Source organism: Podarcis bocagei (genome assembly GCF_964188305.1).
Source record: "Podarcis bocagei genome assembly, chromosome: 4".
Classification (NCBI taxonomy): domain Eukaryota; kingdom Metazoa; phylum Chordata; class Lepidosauria; order Squamata; family Lacertidae; genus Podarcis; species Podarcis bocagei.
Window position 1 is genome coordinate 69,603,089 of NC_138128.1, and position 20,433 is coordinate 69,623,521.

The 20,433-nt window shown below is 44.5% G+C and overlaps 1 protein-coding gene across 7 annotated transcripts in view; it reads left to right on the top strand.

Moving 5' to 3' along the window:
• The window catches only part of PRKG1 (protein kinase cGMP-dependent 1), a 698,816-nt gene that overhangs the window by 633,845 nt on the left and 44,538 nt on the right, over window positions 1-20,433 (top strand). The window lies entirely within an intron of this gene.

The window sequence follows — 20,433 nt, forward strand, 5'->3', positions numbered from 1 at the left end:
ACAGGACACATGGCCACCCTGATCTGTCTCTTCCCCTTGGTGCAAGTAAGGTTCCACTGAGAGTTTCACTCTGAGAGTCAACTGCCCTACAAAGGAGGTGTATACCGTATTTTGCGCCCCATAAGACGCTCCGGCCCATAAGACGCACCTAGTTTTTTGGGGGGGAAATAAAGAAAAAAAAAATTATTTCCCCCCCAGGTGCGGGGCTGGAAGAACCAGGTCGGGGAACAGTGGGAAGGCACGCTCTGCCTCCCCGCTGTCCCCCGAGCTTGTGGGGCTGGCGATGGGGAGAAGTGCACCAGTCCCGCGACGGCAGGCAGCTCTGTGCCGCCATCCCGAGCGGGGCGGGACTTAGCGCACCGCTCGGGATGGCGGCGTAGACCTGCCTGCGGTCCCGCGACGGCAGGCAGATCTCTGCCGCCATCCCGAGCGGGGCGGGACTTAGCGCACCGCTCGGGATGGCGGCGTAGACCTGCCTGCGGTCCCGCGACGGCAGGCAGATCTCTGCCGCCATCCCGAGCGGGGCGGGACTTAGCGCACCGCTCGGGATGGCGGCGTAGACCTGCCTGCGGTCCCGCGACGGCAGGCAGATCTCTGCCGCCATCCCGAGCGGGGCGGGACTTAGCGCACCGCTCGGGATGGCGGCGTAGACCTGCCTGCGGTCCCGCGACGGCAGGCAGATCTCTGCCGCCATCCCGAGCGGGGCGGGACTTAGCGCCCCGCTCGGGATGGCGGCGTAGACCTGCCTGCGGTCCCGCGACGGCAGGCAGATCTGTGCCGCCATCCCGAGCGGGGCGGGACTTAGCGCACCGCTCGGGATGGCGGCGTAGACCTGCCTGCAGTCCCGCGACGGCAGGCAGCTCTGTGCCGCCATCCCGAGCGGGGCGGGACTTAGCGCCCCGCTCGGGATGGCAGCGCAGAGCTGCGCTGGTCCCAGGAGCGCAGGCAGCTCTGCAGGGCCACCGGGAGCGGGGCGGAGCTTCTCCCCCGGCTCCCGGTGGCCGGGCAGAGCTGCGCTGGTCCCAGGAGCGCAGGCAGCTCTGCACGGCCACCGGGAGCGGGGCGGAGCTTCTCCCCCGGCTCCCGGTGGCCGGGCAGAGCTGCGCTGGTCCCAGGAGCGCAGGCAGCTCTGCAGGGCCACCGGGAGCGGGGCGGAGCTTCTCCCCCGGCTCCCGGTGGCCGGGCAGAGCTGCGCTGGTCCCAGGAGCGCAGGCAGCTCTGCAGGGCCACCGGGAGCAGGGCGGAGCTTCTCCCCCGGCTCCCGGTGGCCGGGCAGAGCTGCGCTGGTCCCAGGAGCGCAGGCAGCTCTGCACGGCCACCGGGAGCGGGGCGGAGCTTCTCCCCCGGTTCCCGGTGGCCGGGCAGAGCTGCGCTGGTCCCAGGAGCGCAGGCAGCTGTGCACGGCCACCGGGAGCGGGGCGGAGCTTCTCCCCCGGCTCCCGGTGGCCGGGCAGAGCTGCGCTGGTCCCAGGAGCGCAGGCAGCTCTGCAGGGCCACCGGGAGCGGGGCGGAGCTTCTCCCCAGGCTCCCGGTGGCCGGGCAGAGCTGCGCTGGTCCCGGGATTGCAGGCAGCTCTGCGCAACCCTCGGAGCCGGTCTCCCGAGGGTTGCGCAGAGCTTCCTGAAGCCTGGAGAGCGAGAGGGGTCGGTACGCACCGACCCCCCTCGCTCTCCAGGCTTCAGCGAAAGCCTGCATTCGCCCCATAAGACGCAGGCACATTTCCCCTTCATTTTTGGAGGGGAAAAAGTGCGTCTTATGGGGCGAAAAATACGGTAGCCCCCAAGCAAAGTCAAAATAAACCCCAAAGGATTTTAAGCAATATACTGTCTTTCTGGGCCACTTTGCATTTATGTGACTGCACAGATTTGAAAAAAAATATGTATCATATGTGATTAGTTGCAGTTCCCTGCTGAATGTACACTTGGTTTTGCCTCTGCATAATGTGTGAAATGATTCTCTGTGAAAATCTTGACATTAATGTTTTAGATATACTTCAAGCCATTCTGAGAATTGCAATTGTACCATAGGGCTTTTCCTGTTACTGTATGACTCCCATACTATTTGTTTTCTGTTCATCCAACATATTTTCTACTGCTATGTTGATGTATTTAGCCTGTGTACAATTACTGCCCCCCTCCCCCCCCCATTCAATTAGGGTGTAAAAACTGTCACAGATCATTTTTGTTTGCTTTTTTCATTGGAAGCAGATGTCTAGTAGATAGTGAGATAGATATACTTAATGAAGTCCTCAGGTAATGAAAATAACATCTTTAACCAACCCATATATAGATTGCCACATTATTTTACACCACCTGGTGGAGGTGCTCAGTTGTTGCAGCTAAAGCTTAGGGGCTTCTGAGGGGCAGCAAATTTTGTGATGTGAAGGAAATAAGCAGCTATCCTATCTTCAAAAGACATCTGAAGGCAGCCCTGTTCAGGGAAGTTTTTAATATTTAATGCTGTATTGTTTTTAACACTTGATTGGGAGCCGCCCAGAGTAGCTGGGGAAACGCAGCCAGATGGGCGGGGAATAAATTATTATTATTATTATTATTATTATTATTATTATTATTATTATTATTATTATTATTATTATATTGTGAGTCAAGAGATGCATGCCACAGTACATTTGAGCTTCATGTTGTTATGGTTTTCTAATTGTCTCTCTAAACCAGTCCTGTGTTCTGCCAGGTCCTTTAGAGTTGGGTTAATAATCAGCATGTTTAATCATTGAACTGGCTAGACATATGGTTTTCCTAAGGAATTATCATTATGGAATACAAGGAGAGGTAGCACTTCTGATGGATTTACATTCCCCTTCTTTCTATGAGATGCAGTAATAATAATATTCTACTGAAGTTGTCTTCCAATCTTTTCACAATTCCTGGTGAGGACCCTGTGGCCCTCTAGACATTGTTAGATTCCCAACTCCCATCAACCCCAGCCCCTGCTTTATATAACAATTGCCCCCACTTGGACTGTGGATATTATGTTGTGCATTCTGCTCTCATGTCATCTCCAAGTCCAGGATTATTGCCCGTGGCATTTCACGATGCCATTTTCAGATTTGAATTTTCTGGGGCTAGGAAAAGAGAAGGTTAGTGATTTCACTACTGTTAATCAGACAGCAAATTCTATGTTATAGTCAGGTGTTTTACAGTAAAAGGCCCAGGAAAGTTCAGACTTCTCAAGTGCATTTCCAGCTCCAGATTGTAGAAATAGATACTAATTTGAAACCACTAGTGCTAATTTCCAGAAACATAGAAGCCATTAAAGCTCTGCTGGGAGTTTCAATTGACAATATGCCCATTAAGGGAGAGGAAACGCAGAAAGATGATCTTCAGAATAAGAGGGAAGTGTAAAGTTACAGAGCTGTTTCTCCTAAAGCCATTTTTCTTTACCTTTGCTTGAGAATGCTCCCCGTCCCACAAGGCTAATTGTAGCATGGAGTGCGTCGATTCAGATTGGGGAGATGATGCTGCAAAGGGAACGTTGACTTGTTTTTCGCACATGGGTCCGATAACAGATTTGAGAGAGGGGCTTTAGATCGCAAAAATGGTATTGGAGAGAATAGTTACCTTCCTCAGTTATGCAAACTGGTAGAACCCAGACCCCAACTGCACTTAAATATATATACCAGAAAATACAATCACTGATCTCTTGTGTAGTGTATAGCTTTACCCTAAGGAAAAATTCACATTGATATCCGTACTCTGCCCCCTTTATTGAATGATTTTAAGTGTTCTGCTGCTGTTGCTGTGGTGCTGCTGTTTTGTTTTGCTGGTACTATTGTGCTTTGTAGCCATGTTAGCTGAATTTCTTTTATATGCTGGCTATTTTTAGGGATCCAAGGTGAGAGAGCCAGTGTGGTGTAGTGGTTAAGAGCGGTAGTCTCGTAATCTGGGGAACTGGGTTCGCGTCTCCGCTCCTCCACATGCAGCTGCTGGGTGACCTTGGGCCAGTCACACTTCTCAGAAGTCTCTCAGCCTCACTAACCTCACAGAGTGTTTGTTGTGGTGGAGGAAGGGAAAGGAGAATGTTAGCCGCTTTGAGACTCCTTAAAGGGAGTGAAAGGCGGGATATCAAATCCAAACTCTTCTATTAAAGCATAAAATTGTGCTTTGTATTGTTATCATATTGTTACGATTTGTGTGGAGTAGGCTGTATGCAGAGACCCTTCTAACTCCTGGATCCACCAAGTGTTAAAATTCAAGCAGGGACTCAAATTCTTGGAATAGCCAAGCTCGCTTCCTGGTAAGGTGGTGTAGCTCTGTGCTAGGCAGCAAATGGATGGGCTCCCTTCCTCAACTGGCTAATAGTTAAAAAGACAAAGGCGAGAGTTGAGGGTTGAGTGACAGAAGCTAGAAGCAGCAGGCTGGGAAGCCAGTGGGGCAGAGTGATGCTTGATTTCTGTTTGAATCCAAGTCTGTGGCTATGGGGAAAGCAAGGCCCTCTTGCAGTATTAAAGCTGCCAACCCCTCCATTGTAGGCTCAGGTTGTATGTGTGTGTAAATGAACCATATGACTTGACAACTTGATAGCTCAGCCTGTAGAGCGTGAGACTCTTAAACTCCAGTTCGTAGGTTCGAGCCCCACGTTGGGCAGAAAGTTTCCTGCATGGCAGGGGGCTGGACTAGATGGCCTTTGTGGTCCCTTCCAGCTTCTGTGGATAAAGACACCCCAGTCTCCTCCATACCTTATTCCAAATGAAAATACCCTGGGTAAGCACCTGAAACCCCTGGCAACTTGCACCGCTTGGAGTTTGGGGTGGCATGCAACAATATGTTATGTTTGCTGCTTTGTGAGGAGATTCAAAAGTGGAATCAGCAAGTATTAAATAGATTAAATGATGCATAATCAGATTGGTGGGCACAAGAGTCAGGGCCCTTTCAGCAGTGGCCTCATCTTTGTGGAATGCTCTCCCACAGGATGAACATTTGGCCCCCTCATTAGCCGTTTCTAAATGAGGCTTAAGTAACGCACACCCCCCATCCACTATTAATAAAATCTGATGGATTTTAAAAATACCACTACCTAGTCTCATTATGTTTTCTGTGGATTGCAGAGCTGGGTTTTCATTCTATTAAGTTGTTGTTTTAGTTATAATATTTCATATTCTGATACTATTTTTGTTATTACTGTGAGCTGTCTTTTTATCTTTTCGGCTCGGAAACATAGCACTTTAAATGAATGACTGAATAAATAAATAAATAAATGTTTACATAGGGGAATCGTTTCCCCCCCTTAAGACTGCATACATTATTTTTAAATGCAGGCTTGTGCTATATTCAAATAGTTGCATTTTATAGCACAAAAACATGGAGAGCAGGGATTCCTCTGAAAGCCCAGTTGTGGTGTAGATTTAAAAAAATAAATCAATCTAGATTGGTAAGAAATCGAAAGGAAATCCCAAAGCTTACATGATATAAAAACCATTCCTCAAGTGAATGTAAGTCCATCACTGTATATGCTAAATGAATGACATTTACAAGAAGGGCTTCTTCTTCCTTCTTAAAGACTAGAGCATGTTTGCCCCCCAGTGGAAATATAAAACATACCTCACAGCAGCCTTTAGCACATGTTAAGTCTGCTGTGTAAGACAGAGTGGAAAAACTTTTTTCAAAACTACCACTTCACTATACAGAATTCTGTGTTTTGCATTGCATATGCAATCACTACTGTTCTCAGGCCATTACAGTGGTACCTCGCAAGACGAATGCCTCGCAAGACAAAAAACGCGCAAGACGAAAGAGTTTTCCGTTTTTTGAGTCGTCCCGCAAGACGAATTTCCCTATGGGCTTGCTAGGCAAGACGAAATGTCTTGCGAGTTCTTGCGAGTTTGTTTCCTTTTTCTTAAAGCCGCTAAGCCACTAAGCCATTAATAGCCGCTAAGCCGTGCTTCGCAAGACAAAAAAACCGCAAGACGAAGAGACTCGCGGAACGGATAAATTTCGTCTTGCGAGGCACCACTGTATTTCATTATTTGGTATCCTCTTCTCATTTATTAAACCTGTATTTATGTGCACCGATACTTACACATGGACAATTTTACACAAAATCAATTTTAAATGAACTTAAATTGTTGTTTTTAAATCTCCTAAATAACTTTTTAAAACTCCAAACAGCACAAGTAATGTGTGTGTGTGTGTGTGTGTGTGTGTGTGTTGAAATCCTGCAAATCAGCTGTTTAGCAGGAAAATGAAATGTGAGTGTGGGGGAATGAGGAAATGCATTGACTCTAGCCTCCCCTTCCTTCTATACAGAGTTTTGTAACTATTCAATCTGCTAAACTCATAAAACAATCACTATTAACTAATTATAGGGAGACCACTGTAGCTAAAATGTTCTTGTATGAAATCAGCAGTTGCAACAATGAAATGGGAAATATAAACAGAGCAACAGACAACTCTGATTAGAATATCTTGGCCTTTATTGTTTTGCTTAAAACACTCAGTCCTATTAAATCTATATAGATATGGTCCTGATTCTTCATTGTTAGGAAATGTGGTTGAATACTTTGATTACAATATTGGAGTTGGGGACAGAACCAATAAGGATGGCAGTAAACATTCATTATTTTACACTAGGGAACTTTGTGACACAGGCATAGCTATAAAACTAAAGAGTTTTAAAATGTGTTGTTTAAACCTGAGTCACTATCAGAGATGATGTTTACGTTTTTTAAATACTTGATGAATACAAAAATTGATTTTTAGTTTTGACAAAATAGCTAACTAAAATCCAAATGTATTCTTCTCATATTATTTATCTCTTCATCTTGCAGACATCTTACTATAAAATGTCTCAAAATGATTTACAGTAAATAAAGATTTGTAACAAGAAGTCAGTGCCTATAAAACATACAATGAACTCAATATTCATTGTCCTCAGATATATTTACAGGTCCAAGTGCTTAAGCTTGGAGGCTATGAATTTGTCAAGGGAATATTTCCAATTGATTTTGAAAGGAAATCTTTGAACATGGAACAGGTTAATATGATAGTTTCCCAAGAGCCAGAGATCTGAGCAATGCAATATGACTTGTTCCCCATTGCAATTTCAATCAATACATAGTTATTAAAGGACATGAAGAGCAGGACAAATAAATATGCACCATGCCAAACAGGTTATATATGGCAGGCAGATGGTATGTGATTCTTTTTCTCCTTTCCATTTTTTTTGTTTCTCTTTTTAAAAAATAAACAAAAAGAGCAATTAAGTTATTCAGCAGAGCATTGCTGTTGCCGTGGTGAACATTTTATTTATGCAAGCCATGCTATCTTTCAGTCTCCAGACTAGAGACAAGAGGCCCATCAAGTATTTACATGCTTAGATGATCAGATTTTGAGTTCGCGGCCTCTAATTAACAATGTGAAATATATTTATCTGCTCGTGAGACTTGGTAAAGAGGTAGGGTGGAATTCACTGTACAAAATTAGCACAGTTGACCAATTAGGAGCTCTTTGCCAATATTATAACATCAGTGCAACAGTCCCATTTGCTCACTAATAAAAAAAAATGATATTTTAATCCATTAGCATTGCAGAACTCGATATGTATTTATCTGCCTCACTTAAGCTATTGAGAGGTAGAAGCAAAGACAGGTATTGTAGGAGAGCAGCAGTTATTTATAGATGCAGATGTTTCACAGAAATCTGCATGAACGGCAGTACAACCCAAGAAAATAATTGCAGAATTCTGAATGGGGGTATTCAGGAGAGCTCAAAGTGCTGTTTGCTGTGATCACCTAACATTTGCCATAATGATGCACATGAACATATGGGAGATTCCCACAAGAATCCTTAAAGATGTTTCATAAACCTAAAGCCTCATGCCCCTCCAAGGGTACCAGTGTGGTGTAGTGGTTAAGAGCGGTAGTCTCGTAATCTGGTGAACCGGGTTCGCGTCTCCTCTCCTCTGCTGGGTGACCTTGGGCCAGTCACACTTATTTGAAGTCTCTCAGCCCCACTCACCTCACAGAGTGTTTGTTGTGGGGGAGGAAGGGAAAGGAGAATGTTAGCCGCTTTGAGACTCCTTAAAGGGAGTGAAAGGTGGGATATCAAATCCAAACTCCTCCTCCCCCTCCTCCTCCTCCTCCTCCTCCTCCTCCTCTTCTTCTTCTTCTTTAATAGATGTGCTTACATCAGGGCCGGCCCAAGACATTTTGCCACCTGAGGTGAACCACAAAAATGGCGCTGTCCTCACTGCTAGTGAAGAAGGGGTTAGTGACAGTCTACATCTGGAACAAGCAGGGGATTAAATTTATACATCAGGATCTGCTGCTCCTGTGGTTCCTGCCACCTGAGGGGGTTGCCTCACTTGGCTTCGTGTGTGGGCCAACCCTGGCTTACATCCTCTGAATATCTGAGAATGTACATGATGTCTCTAAATGTGTGTTAGGAGAACTGCACCTAAAATTTGGAAGAGGAAGGTAGAAAAATAGCTCAATTTGCAGCTGTTTCCCATGGCTACAGTGGTTTTTAGGAGCTGATCATGTGATACAGAGCCCTGCTTGGTTTACTGCCCTGCCTCCATTGCCTAATCTTATTGAGATTTTCCACTTTTCTTAGTATTTGGATAATACCTGTATTCCTTGCTTGACCAATAAAGATTGGATCACAGTGGCATGCCCTAGTGCTTGTTTTGAAATGAGAAGAAAAAGGAAATAAGCCCTACCAAGCCTGAATTTAACAGGTACTAGGCCTACACTATCTATGATATACTATGGCATAGCAATTTGAGAAATTTTTGCAATGAACCAAAGAGAGTATCAGAATATGGTGGGTTCTTGAGACCAAGTCATTCATAGAATCATAGAATCATAGAGTTGGAAGAGACCACAAGGGCCATCGAGTCCAACCCCCTGCCAACCCCCTCATTGACCCAGAGCTGTTGTTTTAGAGCAGTGAGACTATCTATCATAATCAACTGCAACTGATTTATATTGCCAGTCCATTAGTGTTTCCTTTGAGTTTCATGAGTAACAAAGCATCATAGTTGGCAGCTTCATCTTGGCTACTTTTTTTATAACCTACACCTGCATTCAGCCAGGCCTAGACCAAATGTTTCATCCAAAATCTATTATTACACACACACACAAAAAAACCCCGTGTTGGCTTGCATAGCTATTTGGCTGAAGTGCTTTTATGCTAGCTTGAGCCAAGGGTTCACATTAATCTTGGCAGCGATATTTGAGCACAGAAATTATGTCTATACTAGAAAGGAATTTCTTCTCACATATTCCTTAAGAGGATCGAAGCCAAACATGAGTCCTGGCACCATTACCTTGAGAAACAAACACACGTTATAATGCTATCTTTGTTTAGCTGTACTTTGCAACTGAACATTTGCCCCTTGCTCTCTCTGCTTTAAAATAATGTATGCACAAAATGTCCTGAATATACTTTCTTCAGCATAATCTCCTTGAACTCCTATTATATTCTTCATGTGGATATATCTGCAAGCAGCCAAGGGGATACAGGGAGCAATTTTATTCAGTTCTCTTTAAAGGCAAGCCTACATAATTCTCACTTTCTGGAACAATATGCAAACTGAACAACAGCCAGCCTTTGAAATTCACAAATTTTTACAAATGCAGTTCTCCAGTGGACAAATGTGTACAAACAAGTAGATACTAGGTCAAAACGACCTTGACAGATTAGAGAACTGGGCCAAAACAAACAAGATGAGCTTTAACAGGGAGAAATGCAAAGTATTGCACTTGGGCAAAAAAAATGAGAGGCACAAATACAAGATGGGGGACACCTGGCTTGAGAGCAGTACATGTGAAAAGGATCTAGGAGTCTTGGTTGACCACAAACTTGACATGAGCCAACAGTGTGACGCGGCAGCTAAAAAAGCCAATGCAATTCTGGGCTGCATCAATAGGAGTATAGCATCTAGATCAAGGGAAGTAATAGTGCCACTGTATTCTGCTCTGGTCAGACCTCACCTGGAGTACTGTGTCCAGTTCTGGGCACCACAATTCAAGAAGGACACTGACAAACTGGAACATGTCCAGAGGAGGGCAACCAAAATGGTCAAAGGCCTGGAAACAATGCCTTATGAGGAACGGCTAAGGGAGCTGGGCATGTTTAGCCTGGAGAAGAGGAGGTTAAGGGGAGATATGATAGCCATGTTCAAATATATAAAAGGATGTCACATAGAGGAGGGAGAAAGGTTGTTTTCTGCTGCTCCAGAGAAGCGGACATGGAGCAATGGAGCCAAACTACAAGAAAGAAGATTCCACCTAAACATTAGGAAGAACTTCCTGACAGTAAGAGCTGTTTGACAGTGGAATTTGCTGCCAAGGAGTGTGGTGGAGTCTCCTTCTTTGGAGGTCTTTAAGCAGAGGCTTGACAACCATATGTCAGGAGTGCTCTGATGGTGTTTCCTGCTTGGCAGGGGGTTGGACTCGATGGCCCTTGTGGTCTCTTCCAACTCTATGATTCTATGATTCTATGATTCTAGGGTAATGTGTGTATAAAAGTACATGTATTAGTGAGAATAATTTACAAAAATACATTATATTAAAGAAATTGCTTTGCAAAAGTGAATATATTAGGCAAAGTTGAATACAAAAACATGAATTAGGAGAAATTCACACTAAAATGCTGGTGAATTTTCATTAGGACATTCTTCTTTTAATCAAATGAGGAGAGCTGAATTTAAGATAGGAAGAATTAGAACATGAGAGGAATTGAAATGGATGGATTCACTCATCTGTAGTTAGGATAACAAATATATATGTACATACAGAACATGGAATACTTCCTGTTGAAGTATAGTAGTACAAAGACTACAGTGATATGCAACCAGCAATAAACAAGATAATGGGTGCCTGTTCTGCCATCTGGGGGATGAAAGGGAAGAAGTTAAAACAAGGAAGGAAGGGGAAGGAAATTAAGCAAGTGGGAGTGATGTGGGAAGGAGCTGCAGCCCAAACTCCCATCTGCTTGCCAAATTGACGGGATGTGCAAAGGATATAGGGCTGATTTTTCTACCTTGAGCTGGCTACTCGAGTACTCAAGGAATGTGTCATTGTTTAGAAGAGGTCCAAAATGTGGCTAACCAGTTAGGGAAGTTGCTACCACTATATTTTGACTTGTAGCCTTACACATTATACTACAGTGGTACCTCTGGTTACGAACTTAATTTGTTCTGGAGGTCCGTTCTTAACCTGTAACCGTTCTTAACCTGAGGTACCACTTTAGCTAATGGGGCCTCCCATTGCCGCTGCACCGCCAGCACACAATTTCTGTTCCCGTTCTGAGGTAAAGTTCTTAACCTGAGGTACTACTTCCAGGTTAGCCGAGTCTGTAACCCGAGGTGTCTGTAACCCGAGGTGTCTGTAACCCGAGGTACCACTGTACTTGGAAGCTTTCAGGCGGAATGCATGAACTTTCCTTTTGAAAGACAGGTCTTCATCATTTAATGTTAGATTATTTTGATTTCAGATATTGCTGTCTCCCAGCTGGCTATAATTCCTATCTACATAGTAGTTTACTGCGTAGCTGAATTAAGCTATGCTGCTTATGTGAGAGGATGCTGCATGTAACAGATGTCTGATGTTTCTCAACACATCTCCTTTATTTACTAAAACCAAATTCATAAACCCAAAGCAGAATAATTACAAAACTCAGACCTCATTTATCATTTTGTGAATGATTAGAACTGTGGTGCCTTTTGAGTAAAATGGAGCATTTAAACATAGGGCTTGCAACAATTTGCTTCTCACACACTTTTGCCTATTTGTTATGCAGTTTTCTACTATAACAACAAGAATTGTTAGAGGTTTGCATTGGCACACTTTTGGAATATCTTTGTTCATTGTTTTACAGATATGCTGCATTTTGATTAGTTATATTCCAATGTGCCATTAATAATTAACTATTTCATAGCAGCTGTTGTATAAAACCAGGACTTGGAATCAGGACAGTGCATGGGATTGTGTCCATTGGGAAAGGGAGAATCAGCCCACAGCCACAAACCTGCCATCACAAGTAAGAACCAGCTGAGAAACCACAAGAATAGGAACATTTATGGAGAATCCTAGAAGATAACACTTACAGCTTCCTAATTCCATCTTACCCATTCAAATTCCCATGTTTGAGAGGGAAAGGATTGCTCACTCTTACACATAGGTACCTCAAAGTAACCAGCCCTCACAAACTTTCTGTGTCCATTCTTAACAAAACACCCAACTTTTATCTTTCGAAACGATAGATGTCCTTTGCTCAAATCCCGCCCCACCCCCCACAATTCATCTATTTTAAGAGTTGCTAATTCATAATGGTCCATTCAGTGGGTGGAGCCTGAGACAGCTCTGAAATTCTCTGTGAGATTTTTACTGGGCTCTTAGAGGACAAAGTCATTCATCTGTGTAGCGAGCTAGATACCATGATAGATGCAGTCTCATGAGGTTTCCAATGACATAATAAGCCATGTTTTGTGGGATCAGTTTTACTTTTTGCAGCCTGATGAGGTTTACAGGGGGCTTGCAAGTATGAGCCCAACGATGGGCCCTTTGGACCCCCTGCCAGTCATGGCAATGTAGCTGCAGGCAGGAACCAATTATCTTTTTCCCCAAATTATTTTTATTAATTTTCAAAATTTCACAAGGAGCAACCTGATTATCTAGACCCATTCCAATCTGAACTCATGCCTGAGTTCAGGACTAAATCTGACTTGGTTGCCCTAGTGGATGATGACTTCTATAGAGATGGGCAGGCGGAGTGTGACCCTGTTGCTCTTACTAGATCTCTTAGCAGATTTTGATACCATTGGCCATGGTATCCTCCTGGGCTGCCTATGGGAGATGAGTATAGGGGGCACTTTTCTGCAGTGGTTCTGGTTTTATCCCCAGGGATGGTTCCAGAAGATAGCACTGGATGAATGCTTCTTAGCACTCTGGTTCTTGAGCTATTGTTTGGACTTGCTATTAGTGGTTAGTGTCTTAATTTGAAGTCAACTCACATTCGTATTTTTCGTTTTTCCTTCCTTGACTTAGAATGCCTCATTGAATTGTAGAGTTAGGAGCACAAGGATCATCTAATTCAATGCCCTGCAATGCAGGAATCTTTTGCCCAACATCGGGCTCCAATTCATGACTTATTTGACCACCTATTTGCTCAATTTCAATAGTTGCTGCTCTCGAAATCTGGACATCTTATTGATGTTTTGCAAACTGCCAATACTTTATTTTCTTCCCCTTCTTCTGTCATTAGATATATAATGAAATATTTTATGCTATAACACTTTCCTATTATATTTCCACCCTCAGTCTCAGAAATTGGTCGGTGATTTATTCTGTACTTTTCTTTTTTCTTACGAAGTCTACAATACTCCTGATACTTTGCTCCAGTTGTTCAGGCTGTCATTTTCAACTCTGTCACCCAACTTCCCCTCTCCCACTTGCCTCATTGTCAGGCCTCTAAAGTGCTTCTAATTTCCATTCTTATTGGAGGAATTTGCTCATCCATAGCTCTTGACAGTATTCTGGGTGTTTTGTTTTGTTTTTTGTTTTGCTCCAGGGCGATTTTGTTACGTTTTTTTGCAATGCAATGCTTTTCTGCATACATAGAGTGTATGCAGAAACATGTGCCTTGTTTGTGGGTGACCCAGTTTCATTGCCCTTCTGGTTGGCTCAAAGCCACCGTATTTGCTACTAGAGGGAATGGTTATGTGATCTGTGTGCCAATAAGCTAACAATCTAAATTTTGACAGTGTATGGGAAGAAGACTACAGATGGAAAGGTAAAAGAGGAAGGAGTAAAAAGAGAGGAATTTAAATGTAACCGTGTTTTACATACTTAAATTTCATAGCCTTGAGATTGGCTTTTTCTTTGGTGTTTGCTGCTATAATTGCCTGTTACACCAAGTTCAGCCCAGGTGAACTATGAAACACTGACAGGTATACACAGGAGTTTCTTAACCTTGGAACTATAAAGTCTCCCCGCTGCTTTTGGGCTTCTTTGTATGAACTCCTTCTGTTCCCCCATAATGTTGATGTACAAGTTGGATCCTCCTAACAGAGGGTCCATGTTGTGCTCGGCCCTGAAACTCTTCCCTAATCGGCTTGTGGGCGGGGCTTACCCGGCTCTAGGCCGGTGGTGCCACAGTTATGCCAATGGCCTTTAGCCAATCAGCAGCGTGGCAAGGCTGGTGGTATTTATTTGGCAGCACGACGTAGGGACCTCCTTTTGCTTTGGGCTGCCGAACACCCGCCCACCCACCCGTTAATTTGGTCGTGTTTGGCCTTGCTTTGGACTTTGGTTGGTCGCCTGTTTTGGAATAGGGGCCAGGTAGGAATTTTTTCCAATGTGGCAGATGGGCTGTGGCCACTTGGTTTTTGCCTACCTCTTAGCAATCGTCACAACTTTGTAAGGTTTGGCGGTTAGGCATTGGTTTAGGGAAATGTGGGGAGGGGAGGTGCAGCCATCACCTGCCCCTCCAATGAATAGGGTATTCCATTAAAGGAATCTGGGGGTCTGGATCTCGTCCGAAGCCTGGAGAGGGGCTAGGGCCATGCCAGGACCCCTGGGAACCCCAGGGGTTAGCACCAGTCTATATACATTGATGGAGCTCCCCCTGCTGGTTGTTTACCCTTCCAGGCTTCCTGCAGGGTGGGGCAGGAGCCAGATATAGTTTGATACCAATGCCTAAACCAATACAGTCACATTTGTGTGTTTTAATAAAGTTGTGCCCAAAATTTGCCCATTAACATTTAAACTAAATTCTGTCTCCACTGTGTCTTTATTTCCATGGGGGGTGGGTTTTGGGGCTCGAAGCACAAGCGGATTTTCTCTTTATATGAGCAATTCACTTTAAAATTAATAAAATGTTATGTAATATATCTGGTTTCAGAAACATGATCAGACAGAATTTTAGTTTTCCTTTTGCCCCCACGCAATGTTGCTTTCAGTACATTTCAAAGAATTGCATTTGAGAATTTGTCATTCCAGTTGCATCATGCAGCATCAGAACTCAAGTGGTGCATGTCCTTGTGGGTATCTGAGTGGAGAGGTCACCAAATCTGGTTTAAAGTGAGTTCTTGGAGCTTAGATTGGAAGGAAAAATGAATGTTGAGGGGGAGAGGAATAATGAAATTTGATAGGGGTGGTATTGGCACCCAGAAAAACATTAATGCAAGTTGCCCAACTGTGTTGTGGACTATTGTCTGCTTCTTACCAGGATTAGATGTCCTGTTTGGTGTTCTGAAACAATTAAGAAATTCTGTGTTGGCAGCAAGGGTGATAGTTAGGGAATGCCTTTGAGACAGAAGCCTTTGCTCCTCACTCAAAAAATTGCAAGAGGGTCCTCAAATGCAGCAAACCTGGTTTACCATGTTTAGAAGTAATCCAAGTAATACACATTGCCATCTATAACAAGAGACTCCCATAAGACCAGGTTTACAGTGACTTAAATGCACCACTATTGTATCTACCAACTATTCCATGAAGCATGATTTCCAGGTGAATTTGGAAATTCTTGCTCAAGAGAAAAATTTGAGGAGGATAAAGAGGAACAAAAAACTGCAACAGGACTAGCAAATTTTCTGATTTTGCTCATGGCAGAATCTAAAACATTATTCTCCATGCTTGGATGGCCAGTAGAGGCAAGGACTTACATGTAGCAGCTGTGAGCTAAAAGCTACATTTTAAAGGGTTCTACAAAATAGGATGTTTGGAACAAAAATCAAATACAGTGGTACTTCGGGTTACATACATTTCAGGTTACAGACTCCGCTAACCCAGAAATAGTGCTTCAGGTTAAGAACTTTGCTTCAGGTTGAGAACAGAAATCGTGCTCTGGCGGCATGGCAGCAGCAGGAGGCCCCATTAGCTAAAGTGGTGCTTCAGGTTAAGAACAGTTTCAGGTTAAGTACGGACCTCCAGAACGAATTAAGTACTTAACCCGAGGTACCACTGTAGGCATTTTCTTGGACTGTCAGCGTGGCTACAATTAGGTGGTGAATGTGGTTATGATTACTAGGATGTTGTATAAACATGCAAACATAAGGAAAATACTCCTGCTGCATCACACCAAAGGCCTATCTATTCCAGCTTCCTGTTTCCCAAAGGAAACAAGATGCTATGTTATTTTAACAATGTAGGCTTAAAGTGGTTTCAGACAATGTGTTTAACAGCCCATTAATATGGAACTGTCTTTCCATTAAGAAATAGACCTTGTATGGCTATTTACTGTTTTATTAAATGCAGGTTATCTTTTAGTAATCATCATGTGAATGGTGTGGTCCTCCAAATCCATTCTCTTGCTGTAATCCTCAACAGGGAGGATAATTCTGAAGCACCTGTTTCTGGATTAGTGAGACTTGCTTCCACATAAATAAGATTAGTAATTTCAGCTAAGACTTGTGGCAAATGTGACGTTACATTACAAATAAGAGGGACGCAGTGGCACTGTGGTCTAAACCATGGAGCAGTGGCGTAGCATGGGCTGTCAGCACCCGGGGCAAGGTAAGTAATTTGCGCCCCCTAACCCGTGGATTTGCGCCCCCTTACCCGTGGATTTGCGCCCCCTAACCCCCAGATGTTGTGCCCGGTGCAGCCGGTCCCCCTGCACCCCCCACGCTACGCCACTGCCATGGAGTCTCTTGCTTTAGACCATAAGGTGATCCAAAGGTCAGCAGTTCAAATCCACGTGATGGGGTGAACTCCCATTGCTCTGTCCCAGCTCCTGCCAACCTAACAGTTTGAAAGCACACCAGTGCAAGTAGATAAATACATACTGCTGCAGTGGGAAGGTAAACAGTGTTTCCGTGCGCTCTGGCTTCTGTCACAGTGTTCCATTGCACCAGAAGCAGTTTAGTCATGCCGGCCACATAACTCAGAAAGCTGTCTGTGTCCCTTGGCCTGAAAGCAAAAAGAGCGCCACACCCCATAGTCGCCTTTGACTGGACTTAACTGTCCAAGAGTCCTTTGCCTTTACATTTTACCTACATTACAAATAGAAACATCCCAGTATAAACTATGATGGAAAATGTAAGAGCTAAAAAAAGCATCCTAACTGGATTAAAAATAGATCTGTGAAGTACATTGACTAGGTTACAAAGCTTATCACAATATGTTCTTTATAATTCAGCTATGAAGAGATTTGTAAGCTGATCTTCCATTTGGCAGCATTTTAGCCTTCTACCCCTTTAACATGCACATCATGGCAAGTGTAAAATGATCAATAAGCAACTGTGTCAAACAAGGTTATTCCATGAACCACCACAGGCTCTGAGCTGATTAGCTTCCAAGATCAGATGTAATGTGTTGGCCATAGATGCAAGGTTATGGAAAGGACCTAATGAACAATCAAATGGAGTTTATTTCCCATCAGAACCTTTTGAAATAGGATTACCAGGATTGCTTCACAATATGCTTTTGCAGTTTTTCTATTTACTTTTGCTTTTTGTAATCTTTTTTTGCGCGCCTTACTTCCAGCATCCCCCTCCCCACCTATGGCTATTAGGAGACAACATAGTTGGGCAGCTGCCATGGCCCAAGTCCCAGACAGCAACAGCTGACAGGAGCCCTGATTGGAGTTCCCAACATTGTGGCTGAATTTTCTTTATCACTGTGTGTATGCTCCTCAGTGCTCATAAGATTATCAGCTAAGGGAGAGCAGCAGCAACAGGGACTACCACAAGAACCAGAGCCTTCTCCCTCTGGGTCCATCAGGAAGCAGCAGGAAAAAGGATGAAGAGCATGAACTGCCACATGGCATGCCCAGAGGGAGAGGGATGATGGTGACTTTTGCTGCAGCTGCTTGCCACCTTTATGTCTGGACCCACTGAGTAGTGGACACAAGGAAAATAACAGCTGTAGAGAGAGGGGGAACACTCTCTACCTTAAAGCTAATCCATGTTTTGTGAATGGACCAGTGCAGGGGTCTGCAACCCGCGGCTCCGGAGCCGCATGTGGCTCTTTTACACCTTTGCTGCGGCTCCGGGGCGGATACTAGCAAGGGGAGGAGGCGCATTGTGCGCCCCGACACTCCCCACTGTGGCGGGCGCTGTACTGGCTGTGACGTCGCATGGGGGCGGTGCGTGCATTAGTCACGCACCGTCCCGACGTCACCTTCCCGCCCGCCCGCTACATTGTAAGGGGCATGTACACTGGTCACTGCATTGAAAGGGGGCATGTACGCTGGTCACTGTTTTGAAGGGGAGTGAAGAACACACACACACAAAAAGGTAACTTGTTAATTTAACGTTTATTTCTATGAGGAGGAGTAATTCTGAGGGGTCAAACGAAGAAATAATAAAAAAGTGACAAAAAGTTATTTTTATAATGACGAGTTTTGCGGCTCCCAGTTTTTTTTTTCTTCGGAAACGGGTCCAAGTGGCTCTTTTTGTCTTAAAGGTTGCAGACCCCTGGACCAGTGGATCAAGGGGCACAGAAGACAGCTGGCCATACCTCAGCCACCCACCCAAACAAAGTTCTTTAACTAAAGGAGAGCCTAAGCAATGTACGGGACGCGGGTGGCGCTGTGGACTAAAGCCTCAGCGCCTAGGGCTTGCCGATCGAAAGGTCGGCGGTTCGAATCCCCGCGGCGGGGTGCGCTCCCGCTGCTCGGTCCCAGCGCCTGCCAACCTAGCAGTTCGAAAGCACCTCCGGGTGCAAGTAGATAAATAGGTACCGCTTACCAGCGGGAAGGTAAACGGCGTTCCGTGCGCTGCGCTGGCTCGCCAGATGCAGCTTTGTCACGCTGGCCACGTGACCCGGAAGTGTCTCCGGACAGCGCTGGCCCCCGGCCAATAGATGTGAGATGGGCGCACAAACCCCAGAGTCTGTCAAGACTGGCCCGTTCGGGCAGGGGTACCTTTACCTTTACCTTTAAGCAATGTACAGTGGTACCTCGGGTTACATACGCTTCAGGTTACAGACTCCGCTAACCCAGAAATAGTACCTTGGGTTAAGAACTTTGCTTCAGGATGAGAACAGAAATCGTGCTCCGGCGGCGCCTGGAGGCCCCATTAGCTAAAGTGGTGCTTCAGGTTAAGAACAGTTTCAGGTTAAGAATGGACCTCTGGAACGAATTCAGTACTTAACCTGAGGTACCACTATATGCGGGGCTTCCCTTACACTTTACCTGAAAACTGCAGTTCCTGTCAGCATGTGACACCTCTGCTCAAAGATCGGCACTGGTTAACTTGTTTCAGTCTGTGGAACCAGCACTGCTTGCTTACAAGTGTCAAATAATATCTGTGCTTGTAAGAAATTTGTATATTGTGTGGCAGCTACACTTTGGAACTTCCTGCCTATTGACATCAGGCAGGTGCCTTTGCTGAACTCTTGTTTGCACCTGCTTAAAACATTTTTGTTTACACAAGCCCATCCAGACACATAGATTAGATTCTAAACAGTTACAGGTATGACAGAATCACTGCTATATACATATATTAAACTGGGAGAAAAATAATATTTATGAAGATCTATGAGAATTACATTCTTTTTTTCGTCTAGCAATGTGAATAAAATGTTGAAACCTTAGTGAAGCATAATGTCTTAGGGTTGCTTTGCACATGCATTTAACATTTCTAATTGTGTGTGTGTGTGTGTGTGTGTGTGTGTGTGTGTGTGTGTGTGTTGCTGGTCATGTTAGCAGTCAAATGTGGTTATTTTTGGTCTTGTGATTTTTGTTGTTGCTGGTGGTGTACTCTCCGGCACAATTGAAGGTGTGCATTTTAGTGTGCTCCCGAGTAATGACAACCAGCAGAAAATAAACATGTGTAATTAATAAAAAATGCCATTAACACCAAACATTCACATTTTTATTAGGAATGCTAGTAAATTAAACACACTGACCAGGGTGTAACTAGTTTTAAATGCCCAAGAGTTTCTTCTGGTCACCTGTTTTTGAAACCTAAAGGAGTATACTTCTTCTTTTTTTAAGCGCTTTTGAGTGTGATTCAGGAAGACACCTACATCCAGCTGGAATAAATGAGCTAAAAGGGCACGGCTAAATAAGTCCCCTCTAATTTTTACTTAGTTAGCCCATGTGACCTTACACATAGTCTGTTTTGGAATGCTTGAGAAACTATCTGTTCTGTACATGGTAAATGTTAGAACCATATACAGTTTCTGAAGAACAAAGGTGGCAGCACATGCGTGAGGTCTTTTCTTTTTCTGGCACCCAAGTACTTCCCAGATGAAACTTCAGTAAGTGAGTGGAACCTGTTCTCCCATTTGCCCTCTTAGCCTTTCTAAAAATACTGTAATCCCCAAGAAGAAGCTATTTTGGGAGATGCATCTGCATGGGTATACCCTTGGGAGGCTTAGTTTTGGCATGCGCACATGTGTCAGTTTCACATGGCTTACATAGCTCGTACTGTGCACACTTATTACAAGCCTCTCTGTACACAGACTCGAGAGACAACTCCTGGATCTGGGAACCACAAAGCTTTTGAATTTGTAGGCTGAGT